This window comes from Berghia stephanieae, chromosome 4, assembly GCF_034508935.2.
Source record: "Berghia stephanieae isolate SIO BIC M18660-M18661 chromosome 4, UCSD_Bste_1.3, whole genome shotgun sequence".
Taxonomy (NCBI): Eukaryota; Metazoa; Mollusca; class Gastropoda; order Nudibranchia; family Aeolidiidae; genus Berghia; species Berghia stephanieae.
The window spans coordinates 66,903,567-66,916,328 of NC_088363.1; the positions used below are offsets into that span (position 1 = coordinate 66,903,567).

At 35.5% G+C, this 12,762-nt stretch overlaps 1 protein-coding gene across 1 annotated transcript in view; it reads left to right on the forward strand.

Moving 5' to 3' along the window:
• LOC144971075 (scavenger receptor class B member 1-like) overlaps positions 1-12,762 on the forward strand; it is a 72,417-nt gene that overhangs the window by 8,505 nt on the left and 51,150 nt on the right. The window lies entirely within an intron of this gene.

Below are 12,762 nucleotides of genomic sequence, written 5' to 3' on the forward strand. Positions count from 1 at the left end.
ACCGGTCCTAGGACCGGTCCTTGCGGTCTTCATTTCCCAAGGACCGTAGGACCGTGGTCCTTAAGCTTGCCAAGGACCGCCCCGCACTAGTGTATTCCTCTTAGTTGGATTTTGTGCTTGTGTCCAGATGAGACCTATAGGTGATTTCAAACTAAGTACATTGGTGGTATGCTCTTGGATTCTACATCTGATCCCTATTTGGCGGGTGGTTGGATGGGAGCATCACCCTTGAATCATATACCTATGATGTTCGCATGGGTGTACGATCCGATAGTGATGTCGTTTCTTCTTCTCTTTACTAGCCTATCCTGCTTCTTTGGTTTGTGATTGTATTTTTGACAGGGGATATTTTTTTTTTTCTGTAAATCTTCTGCCTGTTTGTTCTTGGTTATTTATAATTTAGCTTATGATATCTTGAGGTTATGATTTTGATTTACATTTGTACTATTTTTGTTAGATTGCTTGATTTTTTGTTTCAGCGGTCTCTCATATAACCTCAATTGTGTTGGAAGAGACCTAAAGCAACAACAAACAAAAAATGATCCCTATTTGTTCCCAGTTCCCCTATGTCTTACTTTTTCTTGGGTGCTTTAACTGTAATTCTAGAACTTTTTACTGTCCCATTTTCTTCCCTTTTACTTGCTCTGATATAACCTAAATGTGTTGCAAGCGCCGTAAAACCCTTAAAAACAAACAAACAAACCAAGTCGTATTGCTGTTAAATGTCAAAACTGTCATGGTGAAAACGTTACGTCAGAAAAGTCGGAGTATAGTCGAACCCTGAATGAAAAGGTTGAACAAAGGCACATATTACTGCTGCCTGACCCTTGAACTTGGGATTGTCATGAAGCATGTCGGCTGAACAACCGTAATGAATATGATACAGTAATAATAGTATCATTATTATGGCTTGAAGTGATCATAATAAGGTCAATGATTTGTTTGTTTGCTCACTACAAAGTTATGAAACTTAACATAATACAGTACAACCTCGTTAATAAACTGCTGTGTTTTGGGTCCTGGTATAAAGTATTTTTACATCAATGTCAATCCGATAGCTGAATAATATAATTAATTCGATATTTCTCTGACGTGTTCCAAATTTTATTAGTTTGCTGTTTTCTTCTATAGCTTTCAAAATTTCAATGAATTCCGAAGTTTTTCGTCTATTTCCTCATGTCTCAAAATGGAATTAATCACATGTCAATAAATATGTTTTGTTAATCGCCACTGAATAAGCTCGGTGGAGATTTTCGCTCTATTATTATTATTATTATTATTATTATTATTATTATTATTATTATTATTATTATTATTATTATTATTATTATTATTATTTGAAGCTTGTTGAGGACATCTCTGTCTTATAGTGATCAAATCAAACAGTAAGATATTAAATAAATAAGACTTGAATTAGTCATCAATAATATGCTGCCACAAATATGAGAAAAAATAAACCAAAAGAAAATAAAGAATAAAAAAACCAAAAAAAAAAACAAAAAAAAACAACCAAAAATGACACCCTCCCCTCCCCCACGGCCCCAACCATGTAAACTAACATGTTTGGCAAATAATTTTCGATGGTCAACAGGTGCCCGGCTGAAACCAGTGTTAGGAAAATTTAATTTTTACTTAATTATGGGAAGTTTTCATTGGGATAATGCTTGTAATCAATTGATAATATGAAATAAACAACTTGAAAGTGTAAATTGAATGCAGTTTGGCATGTGCTTAAAACGAGGTCAACGCATCACCTTTTTAGAAAGCATGTAGAAATAAAATGTGATGGGTTTATCACATATGACTGAAATTTGCCTAATAGTCTAAAGGCAAAACTCACTTTTAAATGCAATTGCAGTATACTACGTATCTGATTAAGATTCATAAAGGGTTTTTAAAAAGTTGGTGTTGCTTGTGACCTCTGGTGTCATCAGACACAGCACAATACTAAGACTCGACACGAAACTTTAGAGCTCATATTTAATGTTTATAAAATGTTTTGATATAAGAAAAAAGCATAGACTTCCCCTCTGAGCTCAAATCTTGGAGTAAATAAATACCATTTTGCGGATATTGAGGTTTAATGGTTTTGGTGTCATTTGTCACAAGCAACACAGCATGCGTGAACACACAGAAGTTTGTTTCGTTTAAGGGCGATTTGCATTTTTAATCCTCCCTTCTTACCAGCAGTCTGTGAAGCTCAGCACTTTCATTTGCCTTTCCACCATGGCTCCGGACAGAAAAGGTAAGTTAAGCTTTGGTGTCATCGCTATTTTACATTGTCACAAGCAACACTATTATAATCAGATATTACATGTGCCACCAAGAAACAATGTTTTCAGCTGTTATTCAATTTCATTACAATAAAATAAGACTAAGACAGTATTTGATTTTTGTTTGTAGAAATAAATCCTGATACTGATAGTGCAGTTACTTGGCTATCATAATTTAAATTGGGTCCTTAAGTCAGTTGTGACTTGAATGACACTAATGTATTCGGTATCCAAAGTTCTAAACTAAACCAGTGTCTCCCTTCCTGTTTGAAAATGAATTGCAATGCCTGAATTAAACGATAACTTGTTTTTCATCTTGTATAATTTAGGCAGTTTGGTGATTATTTTGATCATATTCTTTTCAGTGTCGAAACTTCCGACTCATCCTTTCCTATAAAACTATAGTTTCTTTTACTTTTTTGTTTGTGCATCTGGCTGATATTAATATGAGATTATGACATCTGAACAGTGATTTCAAACACAATAAATTATTTCCATGTAATTCTTATTTTTTATTTGTTTCAGGGTTGTGGTCGATCAAGAAAAAGGCAAAACTCAAGCTTTGGCCAAATCCATAAAGATGGAAGGGTCTTCAGAGATTTGATTTGAATTACTATTAACACAGTTAATTACTTCAAACAAGCATATTTGAGCAGTAGGATGTGTGATACCGTATAGTTGCATGAAGTCATTACCATGGCTGCTATTTAAATTTATTTCGTGTTTGTTTGACTCCTGGTAATTTTGGTGACCATTGGTGTCATCGATTATAATGTCACAGGTGACAATTAAGTTTGACGTTTCCAATGTATTTCTTGTTTTCATGTTCTTCATTGCTTGAAATGTTATTGAATTTCATTTTAACAGGCGATATTACATAATTTGTTCGGTTGCTATTCTTGTTTTATTGTGGCGAAATTGCATTCTAGTACCGCTTTTGAACCAAGTAATACTATCATTGGTATTACTAATATTATGTATATTTCTATTTTCAAAGTTTTTAGTTTCTTAAAATATTGAATTCCATTTTAAATTTGTTTTTTACACTTTTTTTCAATGAGAAAAATCGTATATTATTGGCAATATTGTGATTTGGTGTTACTTGTGACATAAGTAATAGTGTCACAGGTCTACTGTCACAAGTCACACTCAAATATTTCAATTTCAATGTATATTTCCACGTTTTAAGTCTTTGATTTTGTAAATATCATGAAGTTCCATATTAGCTGTGATCATCACATTTTTTTTTGGCTGAAACTAATGATATATTATTGCCGAAATTTCAATTTGGTATTGCTTGTGACATAAGTAATGGTGTCATCGGTCTAAAGTCACAAGTGACACCATATCCTTAAATAAGATATGCTTTGGTCACATTATTGCCCAGCATATTATTTCAAAAGTTTCTGAACATTGCTGGTTATAAGCCTATGCAATAATATTGTTGTTGTTAATGTACATTCATTTTCATGAAATAATATATTTGCATTCAATGTTGCTTGTGACCGATGACACCAAACAGCAATATTTTCTCCAATAGTTGGTAACACTTCTGTATTATGATTGTTGTTAGTTGTGTCTTTTTGTTTATATCTCACTAAATAAAGTTTGATTCTCGACAAAAATCATTTGGTTATTGAGTTTTTTAAATCTCATTTTGGTGTCACCGGTCACAGGTGACACCAGCAACATGTAGGTGTTGTCGACGTAATTGTGCTGTCTTAGACCTTAAAGTTATCTAACAGGCCTTTGATTCATGAAGTTTTTGCTACATACTTAGAAACATGAATGGACTATTATGTCTCTTTTATTTTGAGACAAAAAATTGGCCCCTTTTGACCTTGGCTCATATGGTGATTATGATTTAGTCGTAGTCGCTGACGCCGTCCTGGTTGATGTTCTTGCTTATTTGTTTGCTTGTTTATTTGTTGCTTTTGCTGTTGTTATATTTTAGTTTCGCTATCCTCATAATCAGGTCTCGTACGTTATCTTTGTAGGGTTTTTGATTTGTTTTTAAACATTCCTTCGAGTTATCATGCTTGGCAAATAAATAGTTTTCGAGACAGATATTATCAGATAACACCATGTTATTTAAATAATAGTAATAGAAGATGACAAAAAGGGATATAAATATTGTCATTATCATGTTATATGCATGAGGGCCGTTTATTTATCAAGGACATGTACCGTCCTACTTAATATTAAAATGTATGTTATTATCAGACATCGAGAGGAAAGGGTAGAAGAAAAAAAAAAACAACATTGTGTGTGTGTTTGTGTGTGTGCGCCTATCATCATCATCATCATCATCATCTTCATCATTAAAATTGTTTCGTCGTTGTTTCATAGTCGTCTTTATCTTCCCCATCCCCCCCCCCCCCCTCCCCTCCTCTTCCTCGTTTCCCCCTTCTTCTTCTTCTTCTTCTTCTTCTTCTTCTTCTTCTTCTTCTTCTTCTTCTTCTTCTTTTCTTCTTCTTGTTTTTCTTTCTTCTTCCTTTTCTTCTTCTTCTTCTTCTTCTTTTTATCTTCTTTTCTTCTTCTTCTGTCTTCTTCTTCTTTCTTCCTCTTCGTCTCTCTTTCTTCTTCTTTCTTCTTTTCTTTCTTCCTTCTTTCTCTCTTCTTCTTTTCCAGTCCTTTTTTCTATCTTCTATAATTTTCTTTTCTTTCTCTTCTTTTTCTTCTCTACTTATTTATCTATTTACTTTCTTCTTCTCTTTGTCTTTTCTTCTTCCTTCATCTCTTCTTCATTCTTCTTCTCTTCTTGCTTCGTCGTTCTTCTTCGTCTTTCTTCTCTCTTCTGTCTTCTTCTTCTTCTTCTTCTCTTTTCTTCTCTTCCTTCGTCGCTCGTCCTCGTCCTCGTCCTCGTCCACGTCTTTCCCCTTCGGAATAAGACGCTAGTATTGCACTGTGTATAAATGAAAATGTACTTTTAGCTATTTCTATTATTACAACAAACCAGCCTCCCAATCAATGCATTTTGTACGGTTGGAGAGGGGGAGGGGAGGGGGCAAATAGATTTGTCGATGTTGTTTCTGCATAGTTGCTGTTGTGTGGCTGTTTTCTTTTCTCTTTCTTTTTCTTCTTTTTTTTTTTTCTTTCTCCTTTTTCATTTATTTTTGAAAATTTTGTTTAGGTCAAACACTGCTTGCTGATTCTGATTACGTCATCATAATCGCGTCATGGGATAAGAAGTTATAATTTTGAAGAACCAGCTTACTTTTTAAAAAAAATGAATTGAGTTGATAAATTCTATTTTTTTTAGCTTTACTTTTTAAAATATTATTTTCTATTATCATTTGATTGGTTTCTGATTGAGTGAGATTTATTTATTTCTTATTTATTTCTTTGTTTAATTTATACATATTTATCAATTTAATTCGTTCTTTGACTCGATAATTTAAAAAAAAATTGTTATGTTGTTGTTGTTCTTGTTGTTGTTGTTGTTGTTGTTGTTGTTGTTGTGTATGTAAATTTAAAAAAAAGTAAGCAAGTTATTCAAAATTATTACTTCTTATCCGTCTTAGTCTTATAACCATAAATTTTAAACGAGGGTTGTTCATGGTTGTCGGTCGGTGACAGGGACAAAAAAAAACCAAGCAAGACACACACGCGCGCGCGCGCGCGCGCACACACACATATATACACACACACACACACACACAATCACACACAAACAAACATTTAAAAAAAGTATCGCGTCAAAAATTGAAGATTGAACTATTTATAAGACTAGATTCGACAAATTATACGATAATTGACTTTTGCCAAAAATTATAATATGTTACCCTCTGCCTCAAAACGGTATTAAGTCGGAATTTTCAATTTTGGGTTTGTGGTACCCAATCGTAGCTTATTTTATGCTTTAAAATTTGATACCAAATTTATAAAATTCGGATTCTTCATTGCCGAGATATAACCGTTTGAAGTAGGGAGAGTGTAAAAACCAAGTTTTGAGAAAATCGACTTTGATGTTAGGCACCATTTTCACGCACAGTCAAATCAATGGGCAAAGATAACTCCTTAGATACGGGCATTGGAAATTTGACGAGAATAGTAAAACTTGCAGAGACGTCAATTTTCACTTTGACTCACAGGAATTTCAGGCACCACTCGGAGGAATTTCAATGCCGAAAGAGGAATTTCCGCACACACACAAAAAAGGGAATTTGGATGGTATTTGGTATTGTGTTTAAATATTGAATAGATCTAAATAGATAACTGATTAGAACTATATTATTATTATTATGATATATAAACACATTGCCAAATACAGCCCCCAAAGTCTCCTTATTTCAAATGAAGTAAAGCTCCAAATCCTAATGGTAGTGATTGTAGTAATGGTGTTAGTGAGGGTGATGTTGTGTTGGTGGTGGTTGTAGTAGTAGTGATGATGACGATGTGATAATGGCTGTTGTAGTAGTGGTAGTGATGATGATTTGGTGGTCGTGGTGGTGGTTGTAGTTGTAGTAGTGGCTGTGGTTGTAGTAGTAGTGATGATGTAGTGGTGGTGGATGTAGTAGTAATGATGATATGGTGGTTGTAGTAGTAGTGGTAATGATAATGATGTGTTGGTGGTGGTTGTAGTAGTAGTGGTCGTGATGAAAATGTGGTGGTGGTGGTTGTAGTGTGTGTGTGTGTGTGTGTGTGTGTGTGTGTGTGTTTGAGAGAGAGAGAGAAAGAGAGAGAGAGAGATAAAAGTGCATCTAATGATAAGTAGAGCAACATGAACTTGAAACTATGTGAAGCCGGGTGGGCAGGGAAAGAAATATCAAGAAACCGGATGAGAGAGGAACAGAAAGAATGAGAGAGTTCAATACACACACACACACACACGTGAAAGGGTGAGACACAGAGAGAGAGAGAGAGAAAGAGAGAGAGAGAGGGGGGGGGGAGGAGGAGAGACTACTTGTGCATTAAGAGGGAAATAGAGTAAAGATTGAAGCCTGACTGTATAATTGTTTGTGTGTTTGTGTGTGTGTGTGTGTGTGTGTGTGTGTATGTGTGTGTGTGTGTTTGTATGTGTGAAAGAAACGAAAGGGAGACGGATAGATTGAGGTAGACATGAAGAAAGGGATGGAGGCGGAGCAAAGAATTGTAGGGATAGTTTAAGAAAGCATTTATTTGTTTCAAAGTAAGTCATAGTCAATCAACTGGGAACATATTGATCAATGAGATTACAATTAAAGAGGTGGGCTGGTCAAATTATTCATTGCATTGTTTCCATTTTGAGTCAGATGACAGCTTGAGGAGGAGGGATTTGGGCTTAGTGTGCCATGACTTACATGAAAACATGTTATTGAATCTCTCAAGTTTTTCTTAGCGTTCACCCACATTGTTGATTGTCTAAAAAGACCCCCCCCCCCCCCCCCCCCCCTTTCTTACTTTCAGTATGCAAAGAAAGCACGACAAAACGAACATCTCTCTCTCTCCTCTCGCTCTCTCTCTCTCTCTCTCTCTCTCTCTCTCTCTCTCTCTCTCTCTCTCTCTCTCTCTCTCTCTCTCTCTCTCTCTCTCTTGTTGTCCCTCTCCTTTTCATCTATCTATCTATCTATCTATCTATCTATCTATCTATCTATCTATCTATCTACATATTTACCTATCTATTTATCCATTAATAGGTCTGTCTCTCTTTCTGTTTGTCTACCCATACATTTAACCTTTTTCATTTTTAGGTTACACGTATTTCCATCGGCAGTTTATTATTGATTGTTGAAGACTCTATTTACTATTATGCTTTTGTATTTAAAATTAAATGTTTATCCTGCAACAATCTCTGTAAGTATAAGATTAGGCAACTGTTGTCCTATTAAAGTCTTATGTTTTTATTTTTAAAAGGGTTTTACGGCGATTGCAAGGTCATATAAGCGCCAGTAAAAAGGAAGAAAATGGGATAGTAATAAGTTCTAGAATTACAATTAAAGCACCCAAGAAAAATTAAGACAAAGGAGAATAGGGAACAGATGTAGATTCCAAGAGCAAACTATCGAAGTACTTAGTTTGAGATCGCCTAATAGTCTTATCCAGTCACAAGCATAGGTCCACACTAAGAGGATGCACTCAAATGTTTACAAATCATATTATGATATGTAAACAAAACAATACATTACATAACAGAGAGATGATTTACAAGGAAAAAAATATCATCTCCCAAAACTAACTATACATCTGTTTCCCCTCTCACCAAGGGTACCCGGTCAGGGCCAGGACAAAACCAAGTAATCTCATTCCAAGGCAAATACAGAAAGCTAGTTGGAAAACAGATATTTATACAGCAAGTACCTCTCTGTCCACTATGGGAGGCCAGGAACCCCACCCAATTAAAGTCTTAGCATGTCCTATAATTTCATGAATAAAGAAAGAGGGACAAAGGACCCTCACCTCGATCATTAACGAATGCAGTTAGACAAAGAAATAATAGCACGTGGTGTGTATCAAAATGCACAAACACACACACATATGTAACACGCGCATGCTGACGTCATGACACATTGCCCTGGCCTTTTAATGAGCAACAGGCGCATGTGATGAGCATTGACCATTCAGAATCATTCATTTGTAAAGTTGTCAGGGAAAAACCTAGACTTGTTTACAGTTTTTAAAGTTCATTATTGGTTGAACCATGAAATTGTGAAAACAGTCATGCTTTCTCTGAGATAGATAAAGACACGCCCTTTGTTGTGGTATCGTACATGGTATTGGTGGAGGAAAAGACTTAATATTACTAAGTCTTGGAAATGGTTGCTCTCTGAGAAAGTCAACTCTCGCTTTGAATGTGTTATTGATAGTTGCTTTTTTAAACTTTACATTTATATAACTTATCCTCAATATCTATATTGAATTATTGTGTTTCCATGTAGAAAAATGATTGTAGTTTCTGAAACAACGAAAAACTGAAATTTGATAATTTTGACGATTCCCACTTTAAAACCGGTTTTCTTCGTTTTCCAAATCCCGACTTAATACTGCTTCGAGGCGTAGGGTCACATATTAACAAATGGATCGTTTGTTTCCTTGAACACAATAACTAACGACAACTCATCTCGTTTTCTTGTGGCGATCACCGCCCTGTATTTTGACGTATTTTGTTGGGAAGTGTGCGCTTGGCTAAGAAACTCACAACAATGCCATCCGGAAGTATAACGGACCAACACGCAAATCTCTGTGTAACCTTAAACGATACAGTTTAGTGAGAATTACTCATAAACGCGGATAGCAAAAAAACAATAACAAAGACCTGAGTGACGTCAACTTCATTCTATCTATAGATAGTGTGCGCTTGGCTAAAAAAAACTCACAACATTGCCATCCGGAAGTATAATGGACCAACACACAAAACTCTTGTGTAGCCTTAAGCGCTTTTATAGCCTGGTTAATATAGTTTAGTGAGAATTACTCATAAAGGCGGATGGCAAAAAGCAATAACAAAGACCCGAGTGACGTCAACTTCATTCAATCTATAACTTCACAACGGTTACAGTCAGGCTATATTATGAGTTTACGTTACTTTGCTCGACTCAAAATAACATGCACATCATGCTGAATCTGTATAATTGAAGTCGTCACCCGATGGGAATGTCGACTGATCGATCACCTGATATGATCTGTGGATGGAGTGTTTATCATTTGGAATGAGGATTCAGATTAACCAGTAAACACTCGTACCCTGGAAAACAATTAAAAATTTGGCCAGAAAACTCGTCCTTCAAAAATCGATTGTTTTAAATGACCCTCATCTTGCCCAAAAAAAAAAAAAAAAAACCTCCCAAACCTGGTGCTTCACCATGACCCAGGTTTGAGAGTTTTTGCCAAGATAAGAGTCATTTAAATCGCTCGATATTTGAAGGACGAGTTTTCTGACCAATTTTTTTTTAATTTGGTGGGTTTTTTCCTGGATAAGGCAGTTAACTGGTTAATATATTATCGTATTTATGACGCATTATATCATATTATCATGTCTTATCATAATATCATAGTATATCATGCCGTATCATATAATATTATACAATGTCTTATCAAATGCTTTTATACGTAATGACCTAGGTGCATTTATTTGCAGGTCTGATAACCCAGATTGTGATGGGATCATTGTAATGACAAACCAAACAAAATATTGTCCATTACAACAATGTTAAATAAAGCCCGTAATTGGATTCAATAGTCTGATGTCACGTCGCCCAGCAACGGCGGCCATCGTGGTTCTAAACAAAGAAAATCGGTACTTTTTATTCTTCATGCTGGCTAGAACTTTTCATTTGCCATGTGATCATAATGTATAACAGTCAAAACATGATCATATTTATAATGTTTTTCTCCTCTGGGTACACTTCTCGTCGGAGAAATATTTCATAAGGGCGTCCGCCATTGTTCCGATAGCCAGATACTAAGTTACCATGCGTCATTACGAGGGAAGTGACGTCATGACTGGTGAAGCGTATTGCGTTCAGTTATCAGACCTGTTCACGTTGTTAAACGTTTTTGTCGCTTCACCTGAAAATTCGATACACCCAGTTTTATCTGTCATTCATAGTGTGGGGTAGATTTTCCTTTATTTTTTATTTTTGCCTCTTTATTATCTTGTTACCAACAATAGTTTAGGCCTACCTGACATTTGTCTACTCCGAATGTTTACTGATTTATTTGAAAGAAATCGAATATCGTGATGGTCATTTAAACAAAATTGGTGTTTAGATTATCCGGAGGAGACTATATATATATATATATATATATATATATATATACACACACACACACACACACACACACACACACACACACACACACACAAGTTGAATGAAGAACACTGGAAGAAGCTATCGGTCGGCTTTTATTGCCTCTTCTTCATTAATTTGTCCTTACCGCGTGGCTTTGTGCTTTGGATTGAAACTATTTGCTTTTCCCAAGGCCTTGTCTGGTATCATCAACTGAGGTGAATGCTGTTGGATTGATGTTTCTTTTTGTGTCAAGTGATCTCTCTCACCCCTTCCAGTTCCCTAATCTCCTAACCTTTATGATAATTGTTAACTGTGATTTGTCGAGTTAAAGCACATGTCTAGTGATTTTTTGATAAATGTTTCACATTAGAAAATTTAGGTCAAATGATTGAACACATTATTTATAGATAATATGAGTTGACGTCACTGAGGTCTTTGTTATTGCTTTTTGCCATCCGCGTTTATGAGTAATTATCACTAAACTGTATTAACCAGACTATAAACGTTCAAAGTTACATATAATTTTGTGCGTTGGTCCGTTATACTTCCGGATGGCAATGCTGTGAGCTTCTTAGCCAAGCGCATACTATCTATAGTAAAGTTTTGCATTTTAGAATCATTTTATACTATTTTTTCTCTACAGATGAATGATTAATACGTCGCCATATTATTTTTACAAATCATTTTTCGTCAATTTTTCTTATATTGACAATGCGTCATATAAAGATGGATTGTGCCCAGGCGATCTCCGAACTGATACCGGGAGCACTCATCGCTCTCATGCTGATGGCATGTCAGAATGACAGCGACATCTAACAATAAAATAAAGAACTTGAGCTTTTATATAGCGCAATATCCACTAAACGTGCTCAAAGCGCTTTACAAAGGGTCCCTGGCCAACAGCAAAATGAAACATGTAGAACGAGACATGATGCCTGTTAAGGCAATATTACAATTTTCCGACAGAGACAATGCTGATAACGGCCAGGTACTCATTTTACTCCTAAGTACGGTGAGAGAATGTGGGTAAAGAGCCTTTTCAACTATACGCCAAGCGAGGCTCGAACCCATAATCTTCCGATCCGAAAGCAAGTGTCATACCACAATCCATAAGACCACATAGTCGCACTTTAAATATGCACTTTTAGGGGATCACTGACCACTTTAACCCTCTCCATAATAGTCGATGGGCCACGGTTCGAAACCCCCCCCCCCCCCCCCCCCCCCCCCCACCTGGGGGAATTTTAAACCTATACCAGATTGAAGTGTATCTTAGCCCGATCCTAAATCCACTTGTTATGCAAAAATCCAGTGTCGCCTGCCCGAGTTATGGCCCTTTGAAGGTCATTGAGTGCAGAATTTTAAAAAAATTTTGAATTTTTTTTTTAGGTCATAAGCAATGCACAGTATTGACAAAATCATTCCCAGTCATTTTTAGTTATAAAAATAATCAAGTTTATGTTTTATGAGCATTTTATTTTATTAATTTACATGGCTTACATAAGAAAAAACAAACTTCAACAGCAGTTTTCTCAAAAGTATAATGAATACTATCTAAACCTAGCATTGGCAAGTTATTTCAACTGTAGTTATTGTTGAATTTGATCTTCTATTATTGTAAAAAAGAGTGTTATCAAAATTGGGCATGGAGTAGACAGTTAATATCCAGTGTTGCCTTGGTAGGTTAAGTGAGGGACTCGGAAGATTTAGTACAATTAGAATATTTTTTGAAACCTTGGCTTTGTGGTATAATCAAAGTATTTCCAGGCAAATAATAT